Raw genomic sequence first — 13,069 nt, 5'->3', positions numbered from 1 at the left:
AGGTGTGCCTCAGCTCTCAAGGTGAGATTTTTTGTTCTTTAACATTTTAAAATGATCTTGTACAGAAGATTTGATACACAGTAGGTTCTTATTGTATGTGTATATCAGCATCTCTGGCACACACATACGCACTTATAGACACAGGCCCTCGAGTACAGTGATGTGATAATTGCAAGGATGAGAACCACTCCTTATCATTTTTCAATTACTGATAATTTGCTGAATCATATGTGTGACTTTGCCCTCACTATGTGAAAGACACAATTCAGGATCTACAGCTGTATTAGACCCAGCTCCACTTTGAAGAGACTGATGATTTAGTTGGGGAGATGAATGCTTATAAGGAACCAAAATGTAAGGCAGCATAGAGGAGAAAAAGATAACTTAAAGACATTCTGAGAAGGAGGAGCAAGAATATGACCAAGGTGTGTCACATGACATTTCAAAACATTTTTATTCCTAATGAAGCTCCCGACATTTTGCCTCCTGGTCACCCATGGTGGATAAATGTTTTTATCGCTCCAAGAATCATAACCTTTCTATGGTCACCCTTTTTCTTTTCTTTCCTAATTTCTCTTCAGAAAGTATGCTCTTCCCCACTCAAGTCATTTCCCTCCCTTGAAGTTGAGTACTTTCCACAGCTGCAGGGAAGTGATGTAGGTCTCAGGTAATTATTGTATTGTATTTACTTGCCTACACAGCTCGACTCAGGAATGGGAAGAAGTCCTGTCAGAGCAAATGAAAAGCAATGAATCTTTGATTGGAACTTCTGGGGAAAAGATTTACTCTACCCTATTGTCTGTTCTAACTCACAGAGATGCCATAGAACCCAGTAGCTCCCATTTAGATTAAAATTGGGAAGTTCTCACGACTGGGAGATGTAGGTGTAAAGAAAGGGATGAACCTGTCCAGGGTGGAACCTTCCCAAAGAAGGTGAACTTGAAGATGGACCCTGGTGAATCATAATAGCCTTAAAAGTCTGATTTCCCAACTACAGGAATTATTACTGAAACAATAAAATAGAATCAAAGTTCAAAAAAGCCTAGGACATAAGGAATAAAGTCTATTTTATGGAATAGAATAGAATCGTACTAACCTTACCGCTGGAATATCGGACTGCTTTGGAGAGAGCCGAAGGTATGTTTAAGCCACCATTGCAATGGGAAGTGGCGCTATTCTTTGGAGAGGTTAAATTTATAACAAGAATCAAAATTCAAATGTAGAGAAATGGCATTCTACTTTGAAATCAGAAGCATGTGGAGAATTTTGTGTGTGCAGGAAAGTATTTTCACTCACTTGAGGAACAGGGGGTGAACTACTTTGTCTGGCTGTGTGAAAATGACGTGGAAGCCATCTTTGACTTCCTCTGGATGCAGTAAGAAGCAGGAAAAGTCAACTCCACACCAGCACCTGGCAGCGGTCCGACACGCCGTCACCCTCCACCCTTCTTTATCTTCCTTTGACACCCACCGTCCCTCCCATGGCACTCTAGTTCTCTGCTGGGTTCAATGATCTGCACTGGCCATACAGACCAAAGACACAGCTATTATGTTTACCAGGGATGTTAAAACAGTTACAAGCCAGGAAAAGGAATCATTAAGGTTTCTGTCTGCAGTGTCTCTTCTCAGCCATGCTAGTCCTTCTCTGGTCCACAGTCCCTCAGACACATGGCCCTGTCTCTCCCCTGCTCAGATAGGTGTCCCAAAGCCCTGTTAGTGTTGATAAATGACCGGAGGACAGCCCACCCTGCACGCTTCCCTCCTCCTCGAAGGCACTTGATTTACTTGTTCCACAGGACTGGGAATTCATGGAAGATTTAGTGAAGGCAGTCTCATTATTTGGAACAGAGAGAGACAAACATGGCTACACAGCATGCTTTGATTTCGTCATCCCTTCCTCCTACGAGGACCTACCACACTTCTTCGAGGTGCCAAGTATGGCTTCAAGTGAAAAAACACAGCGGAGCCTCTGACCTTAAGAAACGTACAGGCTCATTCTGCAGTCCACATGGTAAGTGTACATCTTGTTACGGGAACATAAAGGAGAGCTTCCGCAGTACGCGTGGCCAGAGAGGACTTCAGGGAGCCGAGGTGAGAAGTTAGGCAGCTGTCGTAACTAGTTTGAAGCAGGTTTTAGCTGGAAGCCGAATGGTGAGAAGCACCATGAAATGTGGGTGGGGACTACCGGCAGTTTGTTTTGGGAGCTCGAGTTTGAGCCTGCGAGAGTGGAAGAGGAGGAGGTTATCAAAGGAGACTTCTGCGGGGACTCATGTGTCACTAAGGAGGAGATACAAAAGGTTTTTATAGGAAGTGGCATTGGCAGATATACAAATATATATATATATATATATTTTTTTTTTCCAACAAGATATATACGTACCTCTAGGGCTCCATGTTTGTGGGTGTGTCTGTGGGTGTGTCTACACATAAACGCATGCAAATGAAGAGCACTGGTGGATATGTGTTGGGCTGTTAACTACAAGGGTCAGCAGTTCAAAACCACTAGCTGCTCTGTGGGAGAAAGACGAAGCCTTCTACTCTCATAAGGAGTCACAGTCTTGGAAATCCATGGGAACACGTAGAACTTGACCTTAAAGGGTAGATGTGAGTCAAACTGCTGGTGGGTTCAAATCACCAAATTTCTATTTAAAGTGCTAATGACATTTCAGTGATTGAAGACTAAGTAAGAGGCAAAGAAATGGGGGACAATATAGGTAAACTGTTATTTGTTTGGGCACAAATATAGTAAGAATCTCTTTTGAAAAAAACTTTCGTGCCCCGCATGTAATCACTGTGCTTGAGGGCAGTGGTTGGCCTGAGGGGCCTTGGTTTGTAGCCCTGAGTGAAAGCACAGGGAAGATGCTGAGGGTTTCCGAGGCAGTTGAGCATCAAGCGAAAGGAAAGTTAGTAGATGGTAACTTGTAAAGAGGGACACAGAAAATACATACAAAATGGCATACAAAGAATGGACTAAATTCTAACAGGCCACAAAGGATGTGGGATTGACAGCACGAACGGAGGGGCTGCTCATGAGCAGAGGTAAGAAATCCTATTTTGTGCAGCTCAAGGAAAAATGATGATGACAGCATGGCCGTAGTTCAGAGAGCAGGTGGGAACGGGAGGGGTGGGGTGTGCTGAACATCGGGGGGAACGATGCTTGCAGGTCTGACATTTCCTTGCTGAAGTCATCTGCTGCGTGAGAAGGGGCAATGATTTTGTTTGCATAGGGTGTGTGGAGAGTGATACACCTGGAATAGTTGGAAGGGAATAAAAAAGGGATCCAACAATGACGAAAGGGGTTCAATACAGAAAGTTATTGTTATTTTTTCTAGGCAGGGTGAGGGCGCGACAGCCTAGCAGCAAGCAAAACAAACAAGAGAATCCACATTGCAAGAAGTTAGAGAGGAGTGTAATAGGAGTGACCGAGAGAACTCAAATGATGGAAAGGTAAAATGTAAGCATTTAAGAATTGCGACTTAGAGACATTTCAAGAAATGGAAACATTCTGGTTGCATCTCTGGGTAGTGTCATCTAAGGTAAGTATGACTGACGTCTTGGTACGTGAAGAGGCACGCGAACTTTGGGAACCACAAAGCTTTACATGGTCTCTGAGGATTTGAACAGTCGACTGCAGAAAATGCTCTCTTGGACATTTCTGAACAAATTACAGGTACAGTTGACCAATTACACTTTAAAAATATCTCTAACACTGGGTTCTAGTGGGGACCCTCTGCATTTATAACTACTGTAAAGGGATAATTAACACTATCCTATATTTCTACTTTTTTTGTGAAAGATCTCAATCTATTTAATAATACAATAAATTAGAAATAGGTGAAAAATATAACAATCTGGGGAAATGAGCAGGGTTTGTTGGGGGTTGCAGGGCTTCTGTCTCCAAAGATGGCACTATGGTGTAGCTTAAAATGATGTTTGATTTGGGTGAAGGGAGAGGCAAGAATATCTTTTAAAAAATAATGAAGTGAGCCGATTATCCTAATGCTCAATAGAGAAAATAAAGCACATGATTTATAAAAAATGACAATATATTTTAGTATTAGATGTCATATAATAGAATGTACTATGGGGGAAACTTAAGAAACATCCAAATAACGACAAAAATACAGTGTATATCTAGTAGATCGATACAAAGGCTTGCAGAAAAGTACACAAAAGTGGCACATTAACATATACAATGCCATTTCAAGATCAATAGACAATATTAGAATTGATCTTGTATCTAGATAAAGTGGCTTAAATGCAAACTAATATACACATTGCCTATTATCATGTTATATCATTTCACACCAAAGAAAACAATTTACATTAAAAAAATGAATTAACTCCAGAAATGCTTTCTTTATGCTCATAAAGGTTCTGTGAAATGGCCACTTATGAAAACATTTTTTTTATTATAAATTGGCATAAACTTTTTGGAAAATGTTTTTAAATACGTAGTTCACGCCCCCAAAACTTTCATTTTGAAAGTAGGAAATTGCCCTACAAAATGTACTTGAAATACAGAAAGAAAAGTCTGATCATAGAAAAATATTCAGGGTGTCATGCTGAAAAGTTAGTCATGAGCTAAACACACAACAGTACAAAGGAATGGTAACCAAATTATGGTATGCAATGACATGTTCATCAAGCAGGATTCAGGGGAGAATGTGCTGTGATTGTTAAATGCTGTCTGCCATGGAGTCTGCCCTGACTTGGAGCACTGCCACGCACAGCAGGATGAAACGCAGTCCGGAATCAGGGATTTCCATGCTGCTGGCAGATGGATCTTGGCTGAAAGTAGAACACTAGAAAAATGTTTTCTTGTCTCTTATGAAAGGACATGAGAGGTCTTCTGAGAGGTGTGGATTATAACAGATTATGGATAGCATACTTTGATGTTGCAGAAAATGAAAACTCCAGAACACTTCATTGTGATCTTATGGAACCTGTCACAGATTGGGAGGCAGTCAGATCCTGCATGGTTTTCAAGAAGGAAGGTGTGTGTCAGAGTGCATGCTTTCACTATATAGCCAAGCTGTGCTTTGAAGAAATGATCTGGACCATACGCAGAAGACGATGAGAGGAGGAGGCACGAAGAGCTTGCGACATGCACATGATAAGGAAGATTTGAGGTGCCTACTGATGAGGATCAAAGACTATAAGGCTCAACATGGCTTAGAGCTCAATTTAAGGACAGCAAAAAAATGTCACTACTGGACCAATAATCCACATCATGATAAGCAGAGAAAAGAACCTTTGCTTTTCCAGCACACTCAGTCAACCCTCATGGAAGCAGCAGTCCCAAACTCAAACTACATTAAACTTTGGGCATAAAGTGTTAGTGACTAAGGAGAAAGGTACACCTGAAACACCTATGGTACTCAATTAGTGTGGTACTTTTATAATCATATACCAATTTAAGGATTAAGAGTGTAGGGGTGGTGTCTGGCCTGTCAATCAGATCATAGCCAATGAAGTCTCTCTGTGGGCATGGGCTTCTCCTGAGAATTCTGGGAAATCCTGGATTTCCTGAGGCAGGAGAGACCCTCTGCCTGGGAGACATGTAGCTACTAGTGCCCTGCGCCGAACAAGCCACATGGATGCAACGGACCCTCTGAGTCCAGAGAAGCCACAGAGAGACCCCTGCCAGCGCTGAGATGCTTACTACGCCACTGGACCCAAAGACTTTCTACTCACTGGCTTGTGATCGTCCTGCATTTGGCATCATTGCGTGTGTTTTGTGAGCCTGAAAAGAACTTTATAGATTGGTATCGGACATATGGGCTAATATAGGACTTATGACCTTGGACTGGACTGGGTTGGAATGTTTCTTAATGTGCAATTGCCCTTTATATAAAATTCTCTCTTATATACATATGCATCTTTATGAATTTGTTTCTCTGGTCTACCCAGACTAACACAATTACCTCACGCTAAAGTTGTACAATGAATAATGAAGATTAAAGAAACATTTATGTCTTTGGATTTCATTGTGTACAAAGAATCTTGAATACACCATGGACTTCAGAGAAACAAAATATTTACCTACGAAGCAATAAAGTCAGAAACTTTCTTAGAAGCAAGGAATTTGAGCTTTTATCTTGAGGGTTTTGTAAACGTTAAGAAGGACCAGACCCTGGAGATGGTTAAGAGGCAGTTGTGTAAGCATAGCAAGGGAGAATTGCATGGTTTAAAATCAGCAAAGGTGTGAATCAGGGTTGTATCCTCTCACTATACCTGTTCAGTCAATTTCCTGAGGAAATGATCAGAGAAGCTGGATTGTATGAATAGTAATGTGGCATCAAGAGTGGAGGAAGGCTTATTAACAACATGCAAAATGCAGACGACACATCTTGCTTGCTGAAAGTGAGGAGGACTTGAAACACTTTCTGGTGAAGATCCAGGATTGTAGCCTACAATACGGATTCACTCAATGTTAGGAATACCAAAGTCCTCACAGCTGGGCTAAGAGGTAACATCATAAGAAGTGGAGAAAAGGTTGAAGTTGTCAGGAATTTTGACTTGTTTGTATCCATACTCAATATTCATGGAAGTAGCAGTCAAGAGATCAAAAGCAGTCAAGAGATCAAAAGACATATTAGGTGAATCTGCCACACAAACCACTTTAGAGTGTGGCAGAGCAAAGATGGTTAATTTGAAGACACTAAGGTGTGCCTGCCCCGAGCCATGGTATCCTCCATTGCACCACATACACGTGAGAGTGGAACACTGAATAAGGAAGACCTGAGAATAGATGCATTTGAATTATTGTGCTGGACAAGAATACTTAAAGTACTCTGGACCGATAAAAGAATAAACTGATGTGTGTTGGAAGAAGTAAGGTCAGAATGCTCCTTAGAGGAAAGGATTGGGGAGACTCACTCAGTCTTACCTACTTGGGACATGCCAGGAGAGACCAGTCCCTGGAGAAGGACATCATGTTTGGGATTTTGGAAGGGCAGTGACAAAGAGGAAGGCCCTCAATAAGGTGACATAGTGGCTACACCAACGGGATGAGGCATAGGAACACTTGTGAGGATGGCACAGGACCATGCAGTGTTTTGTTCTGTTGTGCACAGGGTCCCTATGGACCAGCGTCCACTCCATGGCACCTAACAACAGCAGACGTTAGAGACGGACATCATGCTGGTAAAGTAGAAGGTCAGCATCAAAGAAGCAGATCCTCAACAAAATGACTTCACACAGTGGCTATGTCAATGGGCTGAAACATAGCAAGGGTGGAGAGGATGCTGCAGAACTGAACGGCGACTCATTCTGTCAAGAGACGAGAGTCAGATAGGAGTGAGAATGAACTCAGTGGCACCTAAAGACCACGACTGGACCCAAACCAAAACCAACTCACTGCCATTGAGCTGATGCCGACTCATAGGTTCCCTAGAGGGCAGGTAGAACTGAGTTTCTGAGACTGTAACTGAGACTACTGTTCACAGGAGTAGAAAACCCTGTCTTTCTTCTCCTACCGTATTCTTCAAAGTGAGCATACCATCTAAGCATTAAAGAACTTTGTGCAGCAGATTTGCCCATTGCAGCTCATTGTTTCATTTCTTGACTGCTGCTTCCATGAACATCGATTTTGGATCCAAGTGAAATGAAATTCTTGACAATTTCAATCTTTTTCATGATGTTGACTCTTGATCCAGTTGTGAGGATTTTGGTTTTCCTTAGATTGAGTTGCAATCCACAGTGAAGGCTGCAGGCTTTGATTTTCATCAAATACTTCAAGTCTTCCTCATTTTTGGCAAGCAGATGTGTCACCTGCATATCAAAGGTTGTTAATAAGCTTTCCTCCAATTCTGATATAGCATTCTTCTTCATATATTCCAGTTTCTTGGATTATTTGCTCAGCCCATATAATGAATAAATATGGTGAAAAGTTACAAGCCAGACATTCACATTTCCTGATTTTAAACCAAGTGGGATCCCCTTGTTCTAGTCAAATGACTACATCTTGATCTATGTATAGGTTCCTTATGAGTACAATTAAGAATTCTGGAATTCACATTTTTATAATATCCATAATTTTATATGATCCACACAGTCAAATGCCTTTGCATAATCAGTAAACTACGAGTAAATATTTTTCTGATCTATTCTTTTAGCTATGATCCATCTGATGTCAGCAATGATAGTCCTTGTTCCATGTCTCCTCCTGAATGTAGCTTGAATTTTTAACAGCTTCTTATTGATGTATGGATCCAACTGTTTTTATTTACTTTTAGCAAAATTTTACTTGCATGTGATATGAATGGTATTGTTTGATAATTTTCAATTCAATATCTTACCTTTATTTGGAATGGACACACATACAGATCTGTTCTAGTTAGCTGGGTGGGTCATTATTTTCCAAATGCATCGGGAAACTGCATCCAGGGCGGGAACAGTTTGTGGAAACATTCAGTTGAGGTTCTGTGAATTCTTGTAGCCTTTTCTTTTTTATTAACCAATGCCTTCAACATAGTTTGGAATTAGTTTTTTAATTCAATAGTTTCTTCATCATATGCTACCTCTTGACATGGTAGAATGTCAGCCAGTTCTTTCTTTGCTGAGTAATACCATATATTCTTTCTACTTTTTGATATCCCTACATTGTTTAATATTTTTCCTATAGAATTCCTCAATATAGCAACTTCATGCTTGCATTTTTCTTAAGTTCTTTCTTCTTTAGATGTTATTTTCTCATTTTCTTAGTTTTATTTTTCCCAACAGTTTTACTAGCATATAATTCACATATCATACAATTTAATAGTTCAGTCACATCAAGAAGAGTTGTACAGTCATCACCACAATCAGTTTTAGAACATATTCTTCAATCTTGTATTAATTATTCTTATCTCTCTATCTGTCCCCAACCTCTCTTCCATACCCCAAAATCTTAGTTTGATTTTGACAAAATAAAGATAATGGGACCCTCACAGAGGGGTTTAGGAGAGGATATGGGTCAGTCAGGTTGCGATGTAGTACCGATGAAGAATACAGCTTTCCACCAGATCCTGGATGCTTCCTCCCCCCAACTACCATGATCCGAATTCTAACTTGCAGGACTGGATAGGGCAGAGGTTGTATAATGGTGCATATGGGAGCTGGAGGCACAGGGAATCCAGGGTGGACGATACCTTCAGGACCAGGGGTGTGAGGAGCGATGCTGGGAGAGCGGAGGGTGAGTGTGTTGGAAAGGGGGAACTTATTACAAGGATCCACATGTGACCTCCTCCCTGGGAGATGGACGGCAGAGAAGGCAGGGAAGGGAGACTCCGGATAGGGAAAGATATGACAAAATAACAATCTATAAATTATCAAGGGCTTATGAGGGAGGGGGTAGTTGGAAGGGAGGGGGAAAAAAAAGAGGACCTGATGCAAAGGGCTTAAGTGGAGAGCAAATGCTTTGAAAATGATTAGGGAAAAGAATGTACAGATGTGCTTTATACAATTGATGTATGTATATGTATGGATTGTGATAAGAGTTGTATGAGCCCCTAATAAAATGTAAAAAAAAGGGGACATGTAATGCTAAAAAATATGAGAAGAAAATGTTGAAATTTAATGGCTTCAACATTTTGATCTGTGACTATATTTTAATACTAAAAAACTTGTTATTTTCAGAAACTATAGAGGATTGTGAGGCAATAGAATGAATCATGTTTCAAGATGCAACTTAAATAAATATAACATATTTCAATAAGTATAAAATAACTAATGAAAAACATTCCCAGGGCGAGGTCTGGGCACTATGGCAGGGGGTCACACCCAAACTAGGGATACTTATGGCAGGCAACTAAAACAGAATGGAAAAGTAAAAAACCCAACCCAAAAGGATATGGGTAGCGAGGAAACAGGGCACAAACCTACCCAAGGGGAGGGCATTATTTATATTTCCACAGGAAAGAGAGAGAGGGATCAGACCTCAGCCTGGTGTGCCAAGACATGAATGCAACATACTGACCTGAAGCAGTGAACGAATAGAGAGGTCTGTGGGGCAAGCCCTAATGCTGCCATCTACACAGACCTTCTCCCCAGAAGAATGCACTACAGAGGACAGCACTGAAGCTACTGTTCAGGCAGAGGGGAGCATCTGCTCAGAACACACAGGAGCAAACTAAGAAGGAAGGAGCGAGTGGAACACAACCTGGCTGACCAAGCCCCAAGGATGGTATTTGTGTTTGGAACAGGCAATGTATGGAGAGGATCATAGGACTGTCCCCACCGCAAGACCTAATGTCCCCTCACTGACCCATAGTTCTACGGGGGACCCACTGGAGTTAATGAGGGGATTGTGCCTGATCTGACACCACACCAGGGTGAAACAAGAAGGGTATGCAACAGAGCAGTAAGAAGAGCAAAGAATTGAAGCCATGCAGGAATCTCAAAAATAGATTTCAGGGTCAGAGTGCGGAACCTCATCAGACTCGACCAGAAAAACGCTCATAATGATCAACAGGCAGACCTGGAATTATTTGTAGGATTTTCTTTTCTGCTGTTATTTGTTTTGTTTTGCTTTTTTGTTCTTGTATGTCTATCTATATAAGATAGGCAGGATAAACAACCCTGAGGAGAAAACAATGGGACCAATGGGAGAGAGGGAGATGGGGGAAAGGAAGTGGGGAGCCAGCAAACCCAGGGAGAAGGGAACAACAAGAGATCTAAAATTGATGGCAAATTGGGTGTGCAATGCTTGGTGGGGCTTGATCAAGTGCAATGTAGCCAAGAGGAATTCATGAAAGTCAAACATGATGGTGGGACAAGAGGAAATTAAAGGAAATAGAGGAAAGAACTAAGAGGCAAAGGACATTTATAGAGGTCAAAATACTGGTATGTACATATGTAAATATATTTATATATAATGATAGGGACAAAGATCTATGTACATGTATGTTAAATATTAAGGTAGCAGACAGACATCGGGTCTCTATTCAAGTGCTCCCTCAACGCAAGAACATTTTGTTCTAATAACATGGTATTCTGTGATGCTCAACTTCCCAACATGATCGCTGAAGACAAAATGGGTGCATAAGCAAATGTGGTAAAGAAAGTTGATGGTGCTCAGCTATCAAAAGACATTGCACCTGGGGTCTTAAAGCCTTGAAGATAAACAAGCAGCCATCTATCTTAGAAGCAACAAAACTCACATGGAAGAAGTATAACAGCCTGTGTGAGCATGAGGTGTTGATGGGATCAGGTATCAGGCATCAGAAGACCCAGAACAAACAATCATATCGATGTGAATGAGGGGGAGGGTAGAGTAGAGAACCAAACTCATCTGTAGACAATTGGACACCCCTCACAGAAGGGTCACAAGGAAGGGACAAGCCAGTCAGGGTGTAATATAGCACTGACGAAACATGAAACATTCCTCTAGTTCTTTAACACTTCCTCTCCCCGGTTATCATGACACCAATTTGACCTTACAAATATGGCTAGACCAGAGCATGTACACTGATACGGACAAGAGCTCTTTACACATGGAATCCAGGACACATAAACCCCTCAGGAATAGTAATGAGAGTAGCGATACAATGAGGAGGGGAAAGGTGGGGGGAGAAAAGGGGTACTGATTACAATGATCAATGTATAACACAACCTCCCCCTGAAAAAGGGATACACATCAGAAACATGGGTGAAGGGAGACAGCGGTAAATGTATGATATGAAAATAATAATAATTTATAAATTATCAAGGGTTCATGAAGGACAGAGGGTGGGGAAGGAGGAAAAATGAGGAGCTGATATCCAGGGCTCAAGGAGAAAGAAAATGTTTTGCAAAGAATGATGATGGTAACATATGTACAAATGTGCCAGACACAATTGATGTATGTATTGTTATAAGAGCTGTAAGAGCCCCCAATAAAATATTAAATAAAAACCAAATCAAAACAAAAGAGAAAAAACAGAAAAACTAAATAACTATATTCTCTAACTAAAGTGACATAATTATAACATTTTGCTCAGTTATGTTGATTATTACATTTTTCCCCTAAAATTTGAGATGACCAATACTTCTAGTTGCTTTCCGCTTCTTTTCTAGTTTTAGCACCTTGTTTAATAATGTCTAGAATTTGAATTTTACCAAGGCATTATAGTTTTATTTTAAGTATCTTTCCTTCATTTTTCTTCAAACCTTTAATTAATAACTTACAGGGTTTATGACAAGCTGGTCTTTCAGTTCTCTTAACTTGGAAGTAGTTATTCATGAGTTTTATGGTACATGACTAAAATTCTTTGTGATACATAAAATTGGATGATTAAACTTTTTCAATCTACTTGTTCATTTTCTCCATTGTTTTGTACTACATGTCTTGAGACTGTTTCACTTTCTTAGTTAATTTCTTTGGCGATGAAAAGCTAGCTCCACAGGGTATGAGCTTATTTTCAGTTTTAAGTTTCTCAGGGATTTTTTTAGAGGTCATTCCCACTAAAATGTTCACAAATTTTTAAAGTGTTGGGTTTATCTAATTAATTCAATTGGGGTAATATTTAAGAAAAAATATTTGAGTAATTGGATGGCTTCTTAATGATAACAAAATGCATTGCAAAGAAAATGAGATTGATTTATAATTAAATAAAGCCATTGAAATCTTATGCATATTTTAATATGAATACAGGCAAAATATATTTCTCATAAATACTTAAAAGAGTATCTTGAAGACCCACAGAATAATCTCCACTAGAAGAAGAATTGCAGTGGCAGAATTTATATACAACAGGACCCCAAAATGTTGGGAGAATGGATAATTCTAACGCCATGAACTTAATAGGCACAGAGGAGTAGGACTGTCTATATGGCTCCCAACTGAACAATCATGGAATTGGGAGTGGGAAGTATAAGTCTGTAAACAAAACTGATGATTCAAGTCAGCATTAAACTCAGTGTTTACTAATTCATTCAGTTAGATTCCCAAACTTATTTGGCTGCCATCCTTTTTCAAGAAATAAAAACAAAAAACCCTCAGCTTCCCCTTGGCAAAGAATCACTTTTGTACCCTCTGCCATCATCCGGACTCCTTTGGATTGTTGTAGCATGCCCCCGCCCCCAAGGATGGCATCACCCCACTTTGG

The 13,069-nt window shown here is 40.4% G+C and overlaps 1 protein-coding gene across 2 annotated transcripts in view; it reads right to left on the bottom strand.

Annotated features, from left to right (window-relative positions):
- LRRC7 (leucine rich repeat containing 7) overlaps positions 1-13,069 on the bottom strand; it is a 480,765-nt gene that overhangs the window by 157,618 nt on the left and 310,078 nt on the right. The gene's annotated exons all lie outside the window — the stretch shown is intronic.

Source organism: Tenrec ecaudatus, chromosome 1 (assembly GCF_050624435.1).
Source record: "Tenrec ecaudatus isolate mTenEca1 chromosome 1, mTenEca1.hap1, whole genome shotgun sequence".
NCBI lineage: Eukaryota > Metazoa > Chordata > Mammalia > Afrosoricida > Tenrecidae > Tenrec > Tenrec ecaudatus.
Note: the sequence above shows the minus strand (reverse complement) of the source record. Positions and strands in the feature narration are given on the sequence as shown.